The sequence below is a fragment of the Arachis hypogaea genome, chromosome 16 (genome assembly GCF_003086295.3).
Source record: "Arachis hypogaea cultivar Tifrunner chromosome 16, arahy.Tifrunner.gnm2.J5K5, whole genome shotgun sequence".
NCBI classification, from domain to species: domain Eukaryota; kingdom Viridiplantae; phylum Streptophyta; class Magnoliopsida; order Fabales; family Fabaceae; genus Arachis; species Arachis hypogaea.
In genome coordinates, this window is record NC_092051.1 from 118,180,950 (window position 1) to 118,198,370 (window position 17,421).

Genomic DNA, 17,421 nt, shown 5'->3' on the forward strand with positions numbered 1-17,421 from the left:
AATTAAACTTTACATAAACAAAAGTGTTAAAATATCAATTGAGGATCTTGACTCAATGGTAAAAATCTTTTGCACTAAGTGAAAGATTTTTTGTCTTTGGTTCAACACCTACCTATAATATATTTTTATAGCATATACATATATACGGTGCAGATTGGTCGGGTAGGATTGAGACTCAATCCGCACTTTATCTGACCCGCGCTCAAATCCACTCCGCACTCAACCCTACCTGTAACGGATCGGGTTAACAACTCTACCCGATCGGATCAAATAGAATTGGATACTTGCGAGTAAGGTGTATGCTGTCACCCCTACTTCAGTCGTAGAATATATATATATATATATATATATATATATATATATTGGATAAACTTTAGTCTTACAATATAAAGGTTGATATAGTTTAACAATGAAGGAATAGTATATTATGTATGATATTTACCTAATATTAGAGGATGTTAGTATAAATTTGTTATTTTTAATTTTGAGAGAATATTATTTAATGTAAGTATTTTTCTTTAGAGGATAAATAAATCAAGAATTTCTCTATCAGATCAATAAAAATCACAAATTGATTATCTGTGAGCTTGATTTTTTAGCCGCTAAGAACTATTTTTTTGTTTATGTCGGTGATAATGATGACATAATTTTGAAGATTCGAGATATATATTTTTTTTATTCGGAGATGAATTTTAGTCTCATTTTACGGAAAGGTAATAAAATTGCAGATAATTTAACAAAATTAGGTATCTTGAGTTGTCAGAATTACGTAGAATTCTTATTTTCAATGTCTGAAATTGTAGATGTTCTTCAACAAGATTTGTTAATTCTATTATAAAGGTTGGTATAATTTAACAGTGAAGAAGGGATAGTATTATGGTTAAGTACGATTTTGGTCCCTAACGTAAAGGCTGAAAATTTATTTCGTCCCCGGCATTTTTTTCGCTACAAAATGGTCTCAAAGGTTTAATTTAGTTTTAAAATAGTCTTTCTGACGAAAATACCCTTCCCCCATTCTTCCCCAAAATCCACCGGAAGCAGAACCACCACCACCACCACCCTTACTCCCACAAAATCCCAATAATCAGATTCAAGATTATTTAAATACAAAAATTAACAATATCAAATTCAACAACAAAATTAACACACAACAACAATGAAATCAGAAAAATAACAAATCAAAATCAGAATAAAAAATAGAATAAGAAGTTGAAGCAAAGGAGAAACAAAGCAGAAGCAAAAACAGATGCAGAAGCAGAAGAAGAAGCAGATCCAGATACACATGCAGATGTAGAAGAAGAAGCAGATCCAGATGCAGATGCAAAAGCAGAATCGAAAGCAGAAGCCGAAGTAGAAGCAAAAACGACAAAATGGGGAGCGGAGTAGTGGTGGATCACAGGCGGCGTTGCAGCGGTGTGGCGGTGCGGCTTCCCTCCACCCCCCCGGTTTCTCACGCCCCCTTTCTTTCTCCCCCCCATTCTCTTTCTGCGAAACGGATCACAGACGGCGGGGTGGCGTTGTGGCGGTGCGACTTCCTTCCCCCCTTCTTCCCTCTCCCCCTTTTTCTCGCGCCCCCGTTTCTTTCTCCCCCCATTCTCTTTCTCCCTTTTCATGGCCTTTCTTTCTTTTTTTTATTTATTTTATTTTATAATTTTTTAATGAGGAGTAATTTGGTAATAAAAAAATAAAATTAATAAAAAGGACAATTTTAAAACAAATTGAAACTTTTGGGATCATTTTGTAGCGAAAAAAAAGGTCGGAGATGAAATAAATTTCAGCCCCTACATTAGGGACCAAAATCGTACTTAACCTGATAGTATTATTATGTATGACATTTACTAATTTTTTATTTTTAATTATAAGAGAATATCATTTAATGCAAGTATTTTTTTGAAGTTAAAAAAATCAAGTATTTTCCTATCAGATCAATAAAAATCACAAGTTGATTATCTGTGACTTGATTTTCTGGCCATTAAGAATTGTTCTGTTTATGTCGGTGATGATGGTGACATAACTTCAAAGATTCGAGATATATTTCTTTTTTATTGGGAGATAAATTTTAGTCTCATTTTGTGAAAAAGTAATGAAATTGCAGATGATTTAGTCTCATGATTACCTGAAATTTTTATTTTCAATGTCTGAAATTGCAGATGTTCTTCGACAAGATCTATTAGTTCTATGAGTTGTGCTCTATTTTTTTTGTTTTTTTCTCTTTCTTGTTTAGTCACAAAAAAGAAGGGGTAGTATTATTACGTATAAAGGTTGGAGAAAGAGCATGTTTTTTTTGGTTGCAAAAATCCAGGGAGAACTGGATGGTGAATGGTGATCACAACACTCACTACTTCCATATGCGAACTATGATAAAAAGGTGCAGAAACAGAATTCTCAAGCTCAGGGGTTCCAATGGGGAGTGGATAGAAGATTATGATCACTTGAGGTCTCATGTTTGCCAATATTTTCGTAATCTTTTCACTGAATTGGTGATGTATAGAAGTGGTACCATCAATACAGATCATTTCTTTCCAGACTTGGACAATAGAGACATCAGTAAGTTGAGGGCCTTTGTAACTGATGAAGAAATTGAAACAGCTCTCTTCTCAATGGGCTCTCTCAAAACCCCTGGGGATGATGGCCTTCTAGCTGGTTTTTACAAGGAGAATTGGTCCATAGTAGGAAAAAGCCTCAAGGAGTTTGTTCAGAAGTGTTGGTATAGCCCGGAGCTGATTCAAGAGATAAACAATACTCTGCTGGCCCTTGTTCCAAAAGTTGAACACCCTGAATTTGTTTCCCAGTTCAGACCCATAGCTTTGTGCAATGTCTCTTACAAGGTCATAACAAAAATCATAGCAAACAGAATAAAGCCCCTGCTTGATGGTCGGATATCCCCGGCCCAGACCAGCTTCATACCAGGCAGAAGGATTCAACATAATATAATAGTGGCGCAAGAAATTTTTCACTCTATGAGAAAAATCAAAGCCGGAAACAGGTTCATGACTATCAAAATTGACCTCGAAAAGGCCTACGACAGACTAAGTTGGTCCTTCATTGAAAAATCTCTCCATGACTTCTCGTTGCCACCTGAAATCACCAACATCATTATGAGGTGTGTAAACACCTCCAGTTTGCAAATTTTGTGGAATGGTGAGCTCACAGAAAAGTTCCTCCCTTCTTGTGGTATTCGTCAAGGGGACCCCCTATCCCCTTATATTTTTGTTATCTGCCTGGATCGGCTATCTCATATGATTGATGACATGGTCAAGGAGGGATCTTGAAAACCATTCAGAGTCGGGAGGAATGGCCCAACCGTATCGCATCTCATGTTCGCGGATGACATTATGCTATTTGCGGAAGCCTCTACTCAACAGATGGAAAATATAATAAATTGCTTCAATAAATTTAGCGAGGTCTCTGGACAGATTATTAATTCTCAAAAGACTCAGATCTACTTCTCGAAGAAAGTGAGGGAAAGCATTAGAAAGGAAATCACCTCTTATTCAGGGTTTAAAGAAACCAGAGAAATTAGTAGATATCTTGGGGCTCATATCATAGAGGGTCGTGGAAGGAGGAGAGGTTATAATCACATTTTGGAGAAAGTCAAAAGCAAGCTCCAGGGATGGAAACAGAAATGTCTGTCTATGGCTGGTAGGGTGGTGTTGGCACAATCAGCAATCAGTCCAGTGGCTTACTTTTCGATGCAGCACAATAGAGTTCCCATATCTATCTGCAATGAAATAGAAAAGGCTCAAAGAGCTTTTATCTGGGGATCAGATGACTCTAACAGGAAGGCTCATCTTATAGGCTGGTAGACATTGTGCCTCCCAAAATCTATGGGTGGTCTTGGAATGAAAAATTTAAATAATATGAACATGGCCTTCTTGGCTAAGATCTGCTGGGAGTTGATTGACAAACCGGGTGATCCTTGGGCATCCATAATCTGGGCCAAATATGATCCCAACAAAAACCTGCATCTGACTCAACGGACAGCAAATTGCTCTAGTCTTTGGAAGAACCTTGCTCCCATGTGATCGTTTATCAGGGAGAACATTATACACAGAATAGGCAATGGTTCAAATACCCTTTTTTGGAGGGATGTTTGGCTTGACATGGATCAGCCTCTCATAGAACTTGTTCTTCCCAATAAGGATGTTGGAAATACTGAGGCTAAAGCCCAGGAATTTACCAATGAGCAGGGTGACTGGAACATTGAAAAACTCAAGTGCTTATTGCCAAATGATTGCATTCTTCGTATAGAAGCTGCTCCCCCTCCTAGGAGTTCAGATCCTTTAGACACTCTGGCTTGGAAAGCTATGCCAGACGGGAGATTCTCGGTGAAATCAGCCTATCAACTTATATCCAAGACTCCCCAGCAACAGACCTTGGTTTGGGACAAAATTTGGGCTTGGAAGGGCCCTCAGCGCATTAAAATGTTCCTTTGGCAAGCTACCCATAATAGAATTATCACCAAGGAGAAGAGACATAAATGGTATGGATCAGATCCAAGGTTCCACCTCTGTCGTCACAAAGTGGAGGATACCTTGCATGTTCTGAGGGACTGTGAAGGAGCACTGCCTATTTGGAAAAAATTGATCAAACCAGAGAAATTACAGGCTTTTCTTCAACTCCCCTTGGTAGAGTGGGTCGATGTCTATCTATCCTTAAATTGGGGAATGCATCTAAACACTAAATGGAGTGATGTCTTCCCATTAACTTGTTGGAAGCTTTGGAACTGGCGGAACATGGAGATTTTTCAACCCCCCTTCAAGAGACCCCCTTCGGGGCATATCATCATTCAAGAATATGTGGCCTCTATTCGTAAAGCATTTGACAAAGCCAACATAGAAATTCGAAGAAGAGGTAGGAGTGAGAGTCAGGTTAAATGGCAGGCTCCCATGAGAAATTGGATTAAGGTGAATACAAATGGTGCAGCCAAGACTACCCATGGCAAATCGGGATGTGGAGGATTAATTAGGAATAGCGATGGTTGCTGGATCATGGGATTCACCAGGCTGCTTGGCAATTGCGCAGCGTATCTGGCCGAGCTCTGAGGTCTATACATTGGCATGGAGATGGCGTGGACACTGGGGTTCAGAAAAGTGTGTTTCGAATGGGATTCCAGGGCAGTGATCATCGCCATCCAGGATCATAAAGAGTGGCAAAGTACTAGCTCTATTTTATACTCCCACATCCATGAGTATATCAACAAGGACTGGGATATCCGAATTTCCCATGTCTATAGGGAGGCCAATAGTTGTGCAAACTGGTTGGCTAAATTCAGTTTGGATCAGGAAGCCTTCACCCAAGTGTGGAACACCCCTCCTGCTGATCTTGTGAGTTTGCTGTCTTGTGATGTTTTAGGGGTCCTTCAACCCAACTCTTTAGTTTCTCCTTAGTTTGCTTTCTTTGGGCCTCAGGCCCCGTTGCATATAAAAAAAAAGTTGGTATAGTTTAAAGTGAAAGGATAGTATTATTATGTATGACATTTACCTAATATCAGAGGATGTTAGTATAAATTTGTTATTTTTAATTATAAGAGAATATCATTTAATGTAAGTATTTTCTTTTAGAGGATTGGTGCACGAAATTGTGATGTTAATGTTCACATTACTCTCTTACAACTTCGCACAACTAACCAGCAAGTGCACTGGGTCGTCCAAGTAATACCTTACGTGAGTAAGGGTCGATCCCACGGAGATTGTTGGCTTGAAGCAAGCTATGGTTATCTCGTAACTGTTAGTCAGGATATAATATCAATAATAATTTTTAGTTTGAATTGTAAAAAAGTAAAAAGGGCAGAACACAAATTATACTTGTATGCAGTAATAGAGAATATGTTGGAGTTTTGGAGATGCTTTGTCTTCTGAAATTCTGCTTTCCTCTGTCTTCTTGTTCACGCATGCACGTCCTGCTATGACAAGCTGTGTGTTGGTGGATCACCGTTGTCAATGGCTACCATCCTTCCTTTCAGTGAAAAGGGTCCAGGTGCGCTGTCACCGCACGGCTAATCATCTGCAGGTTCTCAATCATACCGGAATAGGATTTACTATCCTTTTGCGTCTGTCACTACGCCCAGCACTCGCGAGTTTGAAGTTCGTCACAGCCATCCAATCCCAGAATCCTATTCGGAATACCACAGACAAGGTTTAGACTTTCCGGATTCTCATGAATACTGCCATCAATCTAGCTTATACCACGGAGATTCTGATTTAGGAATCTAAGAGATACTCATTCAATCTGATGTAGAACGGAGGTGATTGTCAGACACACGTTCATGGATTGAGGAAGGTGATGAGTGTCACGAATCATCACCTTCTCCATAATTAAGCGTGAATGGATATCTTAGATAGGAACGCGCATGTTTGAATGGAAAACAGAAATACTTGCATTAATTCATCGAGACACAGCAGAGCTCCTCACCCCCAATAATGGAGTTTAGAGACTCATGCCGTTAAAGAGTACAAAGTTCAGATTTAGAATGTCATGAGATGAAAATTAAATCTCTAAAAGTTGTTTAAATACTAAACTAGTAACCTAGGTTTACAGAAAATGAGTAAACTATGATAGATAGTGCAGAAATCCACTTCTGGGGCCCACTTGGTGTGTGCTGGGGCTGAGACTAAAGCTTCTCACGTGCCTAGGCTGTTTTGGGCATTCAACGCCAGGCTGTAACCTGTTTCTGGCGTTGAACTCCAACTTGTAACGTGTTTCTGGCGTTGGACGCCAGACTGTAACATGGAACTGGCGTTGAACACCAGTTTACGTCATCTATCCTTGAGCAAAGTATGGACTTTTATATATTTCTGGAAAGCTCTGGATGTATACTTTCCAACGCAATTGGAAGCGTGTCAATTGGACTTCTGTAGCTCCAAAAATTCCATTCCGAGTGCAGAGAGGTCAGGATTCAACAGCATCAGCAGTCCTTTTTCAGCCTGAATCAGATTTTTGCTCAGCTCCCTCAATTTCAGCCAGAAAATATCTGAAATTACAGAAAACACACAAAATCATAGTAAAGTCTAGAAATATGAATTTTGCCTAGAAACTAATGAAAATAAACTAAAAACTAACTAAAACATACTAAAAACTATATGAAATTAACCCCAAAAAGCGTATAAAATATCCGCTCATCACAACACCAAACTTGAACTGTTGCTTGTCCCCAAGCAACTAGACAAATAAAATAGAATACAAATGAGTCAAGAAACAATAATATCTCAGAGTTTTTGAGTGAAGCTCAGATTCTAATTAAATGAGCGGGGCTAGTAGCTTTTTGCTTCCGAACTGTTTTGGCATCTCACTTTATTCATTGAAGCTCAGAATGATTGGCATCTATAGGAACTTAGAATTCAGATAGTGTTATTGATTCTCCTAGTTCAGTATGTTGATTCTTGAACACAGCTACTTTTATGAGTCTTGGTGGTGGCCCTAAGCACTTTGTTTTCCAGTATTACCACCAGATACATAAATGCCACAGACACATAATTGGGTGAACCTTTTCAGATTGTGACTCAGCTTTGCTAAATTCCCCAATTAGAGGTGTCCAGGGTTCTTAAGCACACTCTTCTTTTTGCTTTGGACCTTGACTTTAACCGCTCAGTCTCAAGTTTTTACTTGACACCTTCACGCCACAAGCACATGGTTAGGGACAGCTTGGTTTAGCCGCTTAGACCAGGATTTGATTCCCTTAGGCCCTCCTATCCACTGATGCTCAAAGCCTTGGATCTTTTTTATTACCCTTGTCTTTTGGTTTTAAGGGTTATTGGCTTTTTCTGCTTGCTTCTCTTTTTTTTTTTTTTGCAAGCTTTGTATTCATTGCTTTTTCTTGCTTCAAGAATCATTTTTATGATTTTTCAGATTACCAATAACATGTCTCATGTGTATCATTCTTTCAAGAGCCAACATATTTAACATTCAAGAACATCAAATTCCAAAGACATATGCACTGTTCAAGCATTCATTCAGAAGGCAGAAAGCATTGCCACCACATGTAATTAATCAGAATTTCTTGTATTAAAAACTCGAAAAATATTGCCTCCTTATCCTAAAGAAAATCTTCTATTTTATTCATGTTTAATGATGATGAGAAAAATAAATTATAGCTTAATTGGAGATAAAATAACTATTAATTACCACTATAACTACTAAGGTAGAACTCAAATAAGAACAATTATCACAGAGTTAAGGCTAAGATTAGGGCTCAACAACCTTGAGTTTGGGATGTAAATGTTCCTCTAGTCTGTGGAGTGCTTGGTCCTTCAAGAGATAACTTCTGATGCTTCAGTTCCTTTAAGTCACGCCCCTGCTCTTCTTGTTCCCTGAGCAGTTTGCAGAGCATACTATTTTGATTTTGCTGTTCTTCCTTTATTTGGTCCATAGATTCTTGCAACTTGGTAACAGATGCTTCAAGCTATTCCCAATATTCAAATTGAGGGACTTCTGGGAGGAATTCTTGCGCCCTCCTCTTGGTGGGGTCATCCTGCATTTGTTGTTTTTCCATTGTGATTTTAGTGATTGGTTGCTCCACTGAGATATGCTCTGTTATTCCCATCTTTACTCCAGCATCTTTGCAGAGCATAGAGATTAAGCTTGGATAAGCCAACCTGGCATCCTTGGAGTTCTTGTTAGCAAGTATGTAAAATTCAGATGGGATCAGTTGATGAACTTCTACTTCTTTTCCCAACATAATGCAATGGATCATCACTGCTCTTTTAACCGTGACTTTAGAACAGTTTCTTGTGGGCAATATAGAACGCCCAATGAAGTCCAGCCAACCTCTGGCGACTGGTTTGAGATCTTCTCTCTTGAGTTAATTTGGGAAACCCTTGCTGCTGGTGGTCCACCTGGCTCCAGGGATGCATATATCCTCTAGAATCTTATCCAAGCTCTTGTTTGTTCTCATCATTCTCCTATTGAAGGAGTCTGGGTCATCTTTCAGCTGAGGTAGCTTAAAGATTTTCCTGATTTTGTCAGGGTAGATGTGAACAATCTTTCCTCTGACCAAAGTTCGATAGTCATAGAGGGCAGTTCCAGATATTCTCTGCCTGTCTGTTTGCCACAGATTAGCGTAGAATTCCTGAACCATATTCCTTCCCACTTTAGTTTCAGGATTAGCTAGGACTTTTCAGTTCCTGTTTCGAATCTGCTCTTGGATCTCCGGATATTCATCTTCTTTCAGATCGAACTTGACTTCCGGGATCACTGATCTTAAACCCATTATTTTGTAGTAATGGTCTGAATGTTCTTTGGTTAAGAACCTCCCTTGATTCCAAAGTGGTTTTGGAATGCTCTCTTTCTTGCCTCTTGGAGTGGGTTGTTTTCCTTTAGGAGCCATGATCTTAGTGGGTATGGTTTAGTGATCACGGATAAACACACCAAACTTAGAGGTTTGCTTGTCCTCAAGCAAAAGAAAGAAAGGAGAGGGATGAAGGAAAGCGAGTGTTGAATGGTGGATGAGAGGAGGGAGGCCGAATGTGTTTTTAAAAGGGAGGGGGGGTGGGTTTTCGAAAATAGGGAGAAAGATAAGATAGAAGATATGATTTAAAAAGAAATAAGTATGATAAGAAAAGATATAATTTAAAATTGAAGAGATATGAAAGATATTTGAAAAAGATAAATTTGGATTTTTGAAAAATATAATATGGAGATTTAAAAAAGATATTGATTAGTTGAAAAGATTTTAGAATGAAAAGAGATAGATTTGTTTTGAAAATTTGAAAAAGAGTTGAATTGGATTGAAAAAAAGGATTTGTGCTTATGGATTAAGATACATTTGATATTTTTAAAGTAGGATTTTTAGAAATTAGGGATTTTAGAAATAAGGGTTTGTAACATGTTTATGCAAGAAATCATGAATTGAAACATGAAAATTAAAATTAAAATGAAAAATATGAAGTAAAAACGAAATTACCTCCTCCCCACCATCCTGGCGTTAAACGCCCAAACGCTGCATGTTTTGGGCGTTTAACGCCCAATTGCTGCTTCTCCTGGGCGTTCAACGCCCAGCTGTTGCTTCTTTCTGGCGTTGAACGCCAGGAACTCCTTTGTCACTGGGCGTTTTTCTGAACGCCCAGGACGCTGTAAATCTGGCGTTAAACGCCCAGAAAGAGCTTCTTTCTGGCGTTCAACGCCCAGAAGATGCTTTTTTCTGGCGTTTAACGCCCAGATGGCTATCCTTACTGGCGTTCAACGCCCAATGGATGCTTCTTTTGGGCGTTGAACGCCCAAAACAGACTTTTACTGGTGTTTTCTTGCCAGTGAGCTCTTTTTCTCTGTTTTGTGTGCAGGATCCTTCTGTAACCCTGTGAACTTATACAATTGCTTCTTTACCTTAGTATCAATGAACTTTATATAAACAAATAAAATCAAGAATTGGGCAAAATGCTTAGAGGAAGTGATGCCCCATGGCTGGGTTACCTCCCAGCAAGCGCTTCTTTATTGTCTTTAGCTGGACCTTGCTGAGTTTTTAATCTAGCCTCAGCCTTGAGCACTCTTGCTCAACATTGCCTTCAAGATAGTGCTTGATTCTCTGTCCATTAACAATGAACTTCTTATCAGAATCAATGTCTTGAAGCTCCACATAACCATATGGTGATACACTTGTAATCACATATGGTCCCCTCCACCGGGATTTCAGTTTCCCGGGGAATAGCCTGAGCCTAGAGTTAAATAGCAGAACCTTTTGTCCTGGTTCAAAGACTCTAGATGACAGCTTTCTGTCATGCCACCTTTTTTATTTTTCTTTATACAGCTTGGCATTTTCGAAAGCAGTGAATCTGAATTCCTCTAGCTCATTCAGCTGGAGCAATCTTTTTTCTCCAGCTAATTTGGCATCAAAGTTTAGGAATCTGGTTGCCCAGTAGGCTTTATGTTCCAGTTCCACAGGCAGGTGACAAGCCTTACCATACACAAGTTGGTATAGAGAGGTCCCTATAGGAGTCTTGAATGCTGTTCTGTAAGCCCACAGAGCATCATCCAAGCTTCGTGCCCAATCCTTTCTACGGGTACTTACAGTCCGTTCCAGGATTCTTTTTAGTTCTCTGTTAGAAACTTCAGCTTGTCCATTTGTCTGCGGATGATATGGAGTTGCCACCTTATGGCGAATCCCATACCGGACCATGGCAGAGTAAAACTGTTTGTTGCAGAAGTGAGTGCCCCCATCACTGATTAGTACCATAGGGACACCAAACCTGCTGAATATATGTTTCTGGAGGAACTTTAGTACTGTTTTAGTATCATTGGTGGGTGTGGCAATGGCCTCTACCCATTTTGATACATAGTCAACTGCCACCAGAATATAAGTGTTTGAGTATGATGGTGGAAAAGGGCCCATGAAATCAATACCCCATACATCAAACAACTCAATCTCCAAGATTCCTTGTTGAGGCATGGCGTAACTGTGAGGTAAGTTACCAGCTCTCTGGCAACTGTCACAGTTACGTACAAACTCTCGGGAATCTCTGTGGAGTGTAGGCCAGTAGAAGCCACATTGGAGGACCTTGGTGGCTGTCCGCTCACCTCCGAAATGGCCTCCGTATTGTGACCCATGGCAATGCCATAAGATCCTTTGTGCTTCTTCTTTAGGCACACATCTATGGATTATGCCGTCTGCACATCTCTTAAAGAGATAGGGTTCATCCCACAAGTAGTACTTTGCATCAGTAATTAATTTTTTTTTGTTGCCTGCTGTACTCCTTGGGTATGAACCTTGCAGCTTTATAGTTTGCAATGTCTGCAAACCATGGTATTTCCTGAATGGCGAACAAATGCTCATCCGAAAAGGTTTCAGAGATCTCAATAGAGGGGGAGGACGCCCCTTCCACTGGTTCTATCCGGGACAGATGGTCAGCCACTTGGTTCTCTGTCCCTTTTCTGTCTTTTATTTCTATATCAAACTCTTGCAGAAGCAACACCCATCTTATGAGTCTGGGTTTTGAATCCTGCTTTGTGAGTAGATATTTAAGAGCAGCATGATCTGTGTACACAATCACTTTTGATCCTACTAAGTATGATCTAAACTTGTCAATGGCATAGACCACTGCAAGCAATTCCTTTTCTATGGTTGTGTAATTTTTCTGGGCATCATTTAGAACACAGCTAGCATAATAAATGACATGCAGAAGTTTGTCATACCTCTGCCCCAGTACCGCACCAATGGCGTGATCACTGGCATCACACATTAATTCGAATGGTAATGTCCAGTCTGGTGCAGAGATAACTGGTGCTGTGACCAGCTTAGCTTTCAGAGTTTCAAACGCCTGCAGGCACTCTGTGTCAAAAAAAAATGGCGTGTCAGTAGCTAGCAGGTTGCTTAGAAGTTTTGCAATTTTTGAAAAATCCTTTATAAACCTCCTATAGAATCCTGCATGCCCCAGAAAGCTTCTGATTGCCTTAACATTGGCAGGTGGTGGTAATTTTTCAATTACCTCTATTTTAGCTTGATCCACCTCTATTCCCTTGTTTGAAATTTTATGCCCAAGGACAATCCCTTCAGTCACCATAAAGTGACATTTTTTCCAGTTTAAAACCAGGTTGGTCTCTTGGCATCTTTTCAAAACCAGTGTCAGGTGATCAAGACAGGAGTTGAATGAGTCTTCATATACTGAGAAGTCATCCATGAAGACTTCCAGAAATTTTTCCACTATATCAGTGAAAATAGAGAGCATGCATCTCTGAAAGGTTGCAGGCGCATTACACAGCCCAAAAGGCATCCTTCTGTAAGCAAATACTCCAGATGGACATGTGAATGCTATTTTCTCTTGATCCTGGGGATCTACTGCAATTTGGTTGTAGCCTGAATAGCCATCCAAAAAGCAGTAATAATTATGACCTGCTAGTCTTTCTAGCATCTGGTCTATGAATGGTAAAGGAAAATGATCCTTTCTGGTGGCTGTATTGAGCCTTCTGTAATCAATACACATGTGCCACCCTGTAACTGTTCTTGTAGGAACCAGTTCATTTTTTTCATTATGAACCACTGTCATGCCTCCCTTTTTAGGGACAACTTAAACAGGACTCACCCAGGGGCTATCAGAAATAGGATAAATAATCCCAGCCTCCAGTAATTTAGTGACCTCTTTCTGTACCACTTCCTTCATAGCTGGATTTAGCCCCCTCTGTGGTTGAACCACTGGCTTAGCATCATCATCCAATAGGATTTTGTGCATGCATCTCGCTGGGCTTATGCCCTTAAGGTCACTTATGGACCCCCCAAGAGCTGTCTTGTGTGTCCTTAGCACTTGAATTAGTGCTTCCTCTTCCTGTGGATTTAAAACAGAGCTTATGATCACTGGAAAAGTATCACCTTCTCCCAAAAATGCATATTTCAGGGATAGTGGTAATGGTTTGAGCTCGAGTTTAGGCGGTTTTTTCTCTCTCTGAGGAAATTTCAGAGGCTCTTTCAATTCCTCTGAATTCTCTAGGTCAGGCGGAACATCTTTAAAAATGTTTTTCAGCTCTGATTCGAGACTCTCAGCCATGTTGATCTCCTCCACCAGAGAGTCAATGAGATCAACTTTCATGCATTCTTTTGGTGTGTCTGGATGCTGCATGGCATTGACAGCATTCAACTTAAACTCATCCTCATTGACTCTCAGGGTTATTTTTCCCTGTTGGACGTCAATGAGAGTTCGTCCAGTTGCTAGGAAAGGTCTTCCTAGAATGAGAGTAGTACTCTTGTTGTCCTCCATTTCCAGCACAACAAAGTCAGTGGGAAAGGCGAATGGCCCAACCCTGAAAATCATGTCCTTAACCACGCCTGATGGGTATTTAATGGAGCCATCAGCAAGTTGGAGACATATCTGGGTTGGTTTAACTTCTTCAGTTAAACCAAGCTTTCTGATGGTGGATGCAGGTATTAGGTTGATGCTTGCCCCAAGATCACATAAGGCTGTCTTGGTGCAATTACCCTCTAATGTGCATGGTGTCAGAAAGCTTCCGGGATCTTTAAGCTTTTCTGGAAAGCTTTTCAGAATGACTGCACTGCATTCTTCAGTGAGGAGAACTCTTTCAGTTTCTCTCCAATCCTTCTTATGACTCAAGATCTCTTTCATGAACTTGGCATAAGAAGGTATTTGCTCAAGTGCCTCTGCAAACGAAATCTTTATTTCAAGAGTCCTGAGATAATCTGCAAAGCGAGCAAATTGCTTATCCTGCTCCTCTTGGCGGAGTTTTTGAAGATAAGGTATCTTGGCTTTATATTCCTCAACCTTGGTTGCTGCAGGTTTATTTCCTATAGAAATGGTTGAAGAAGCATTTTTAGAGGGGTTGTCATCAGCACTTGTGTGTGTCTGATCCCTCACTGGCATTTTAGTGCCAGGGTTAGAAGCTGGAGTGACGTTAGATGCCAACTCCTCATCTGTTCCTGGCGTCTGAACGCCAGAACTGTGCTTCTTTTGGGCGTTCAACGCCAGTTCCTTGCTTGTTTCTGGCGTTGAACGCCAGTCCTGAGCATGGTTTGGGCGTTCAGCGCCAGCCTTCCACCCAATTTCTGGCGTTTTAACGCTAGAATTATTTTTTCCTAGGCTCTTACTGTCCTCAGATGGATTTTGGGTGGTTTGCTAATTTCTTGGCTTCCTGCTACCTTGAGGTGGGGTATTTAATGTTTTCCCACTTCTTAATTGAACTGCTTGGCATTCTTCTGTTATTTGTTTTGACAGCTGCTGTTTTGTTTGCTTCAATTGTTCTTCCATATTTATATTAGCCATCCTTGTCTCTTGTAGTCTATCTTTGAATTCGGCTAACTGCTGTGTTAGAAAGTCCAATTGCTGATTGAATTCAGCAGCTTGTTCTACAGGACTGAGTTCAGCAGTTACTGTTTTAGCCTCTTCTTTCATGGAAGGGTCACTGCTTAGGTACAGATGCTGATTTCTGGCAACTGTATCAATGAGCTCTTGAGCTTCTTCAATTGTCTTTCTCATGTGGATAGATCCACCAGCTGAGTAATTTAGAGAAATATGAGCCCTTTCTGTAAGCCCATAATAGAAGATGTCTAACTGAACCCACTCTGAAAATATTTCAGAGGGGCATTTTCGTAGCATCTCTCTGTATCTCTCCTAGGCATCATAAAAAGATTCATTATCTCCTTGTTTAAAGCCTTGGATGTCCAGCCTTAGCTGTGTCATCCGTTTTGGAGGAAAGTATTGATTCAGGAATTTTTCTGTCAGCTGTTTCCATGTCCTTATGCTAGCCTTAGGTTGGTTATTTAACCACCTCTTGGCTTGGTCTTTTACAGCAAATGGAAACAGTAATAATCTGTAGACATCCTGATCTACTTCCTTATCATGTACTATGTCAGCAATTTGTAAAAACTGTGCCAGGAACTCTGTAGGTTCTTCTTGTGGAAGACCGGAATACTGGCAGTTTTGCTGCACCATGATAATGAGCTGAGGATTCAACTCAAAGCTACTGACTCCAATGGAGGGTATGCAGATACTACTCCCATATGAAGCAGTAGAGGGGTTAGCATATGACCCCAGAGTCCTTCTGGACTGTTCATTTTCACTTAGATCCATGATGGAGAAAGGGAGATGATGTAAAATAAAAAAATTATTTTTATTTATTTATTTCGAAAATAAAATAAATTAAAATAAAATAAATAAAAATGGGTGAAGATTTTCGAAAAAATGAGGAGAGAGAAAGTGGTTAGGAATTGTTGAAAAAGATATGATTTTTTTTTGAAAAGGGTTTTAAATTTTGAAATAGAAAAAATCTGAATTTTAAAATTGATTTTCGAAAAATTACTTTAAAATAGAGGGAAAAGATATTTTTGAATTTAATGAGGAAAGAGAAAAACAATAAAATAACACAAGATCTAAAATTTTTAGATCTAATGCTCTTTGTTTTCGAAAATTTTGGAGGGAAAACACCAAGGAACACCAAACTTAAAAATTTTAAGATCAAGACACAAGGAAAACTCAAGAACGCCTTGAAGACTCACAAGGAACACCAAACTTAAAATTTTTAGAAAACCAAACAAAAATTTTCGAAAATTATAGAAAGTTTAACAAGAAAACACCAAACTTAAAGTTTGGCACAAGATTAAATTAAGAAAATTTATTTTTGAAAAAGATTTTTAATCGAACCAATGCCCAATCATCAAGAACATAAACCAATGCTCTAGCCAATTGAGCTGTAAATGTAACACTTGTTTTGAAGAAGTATTTTTAATAACTAAGAAAAATTTTTTTTTCTTTTTTTTTTTTTGAAAACTAATGTTTTGAAAAGGCACACGAAAAACAAGAAAAGAAACAGAACAAGAAAAACTAAAAACTAATAAAGAAAAATAATATTTTTGAAAATTTTTTGAAAAGAATATAAAAGACTCTGACCCAAAAGATAAAATTTTTTTAATCTAAGCAACAAGATTCACCGTCAGTTGTTCAAACTCAAACAATCCCCAGCAACGGCGCCAAAAACTTGGTGCACAAAATTGTGATGTTAATGTTCACATTACTCTCTTACAACTTCGCACAACTAACCAGCAAGTGCACTGGGTCGTCCAAGTAATACCTTACGTGAGTAAGGGTCGATCCCACGGAGATTGTTGGCTTGAAGCAAGCTATGGTTATCTCGTAACTGTTAGTCAGGATATAATATCAATAATAATTTTTAGTTTGAATTGTAAAAAAGTAAAAAAGGGCAGAACACAAATTATACTTGTATGCAGTAATGGAGAATATGTTGGAATTTTGGAGATGCTTTGTCTTCTGAAATTCTGCTTTCCTCTGTCTTCTTGTTCACGCACGCACGTCCTCCTATGGCAAGCTGTGTGTTGGTGGATCACCGTTGTCAATGGCTACCATCCTTCCTTTCAGTGAAAAGGGTCCAGGTGCGCTGTCACCGCACGGCTAATCATCTGCAGGTTCTCAATCATACCGAAATAGGATTTACTATCCTTTTGTGTCTGTCACTACGCCCAGCACTCGCGAGTTTGAAGTTCGTCACAGCCATCCAATCCCAGAATCCTACTCGGAATACCACAGACAAGGTTTATACTTTCCGGATTCTCATGAATGCCGCCATCAATCTAGCTTATACCACGGAGATTCTGATTAAGGAATCTAAGAGATACTCATTCAATCTGATGTAGAACAGAGGTGATTGTCAGACACACGTTCATAGATTGAGGAAGGTGATGAGTGTCACGAATCATCACATTCTCCATAATTAAGCATGAATGGATATCTTAGATAGGAACGCGCATGTTTGAATGGAAAAAAGAAATGCTTGCATTAATTCATCGAGACACAGCAGAGCTCCTCACCCCCAACAATGGAGTTTAGAGACTCATGCCGTCAAAGAGTACAAAGTTCAGATTTAGAATGTCATGAGATGAAAATTAAATCTCTAAAAGTTGTTTAAATACTAAACTAGTAACCTAGGTTTACAGAAAATGAGTAAACTATGATAGATAGTGCAGAAATCCACTTT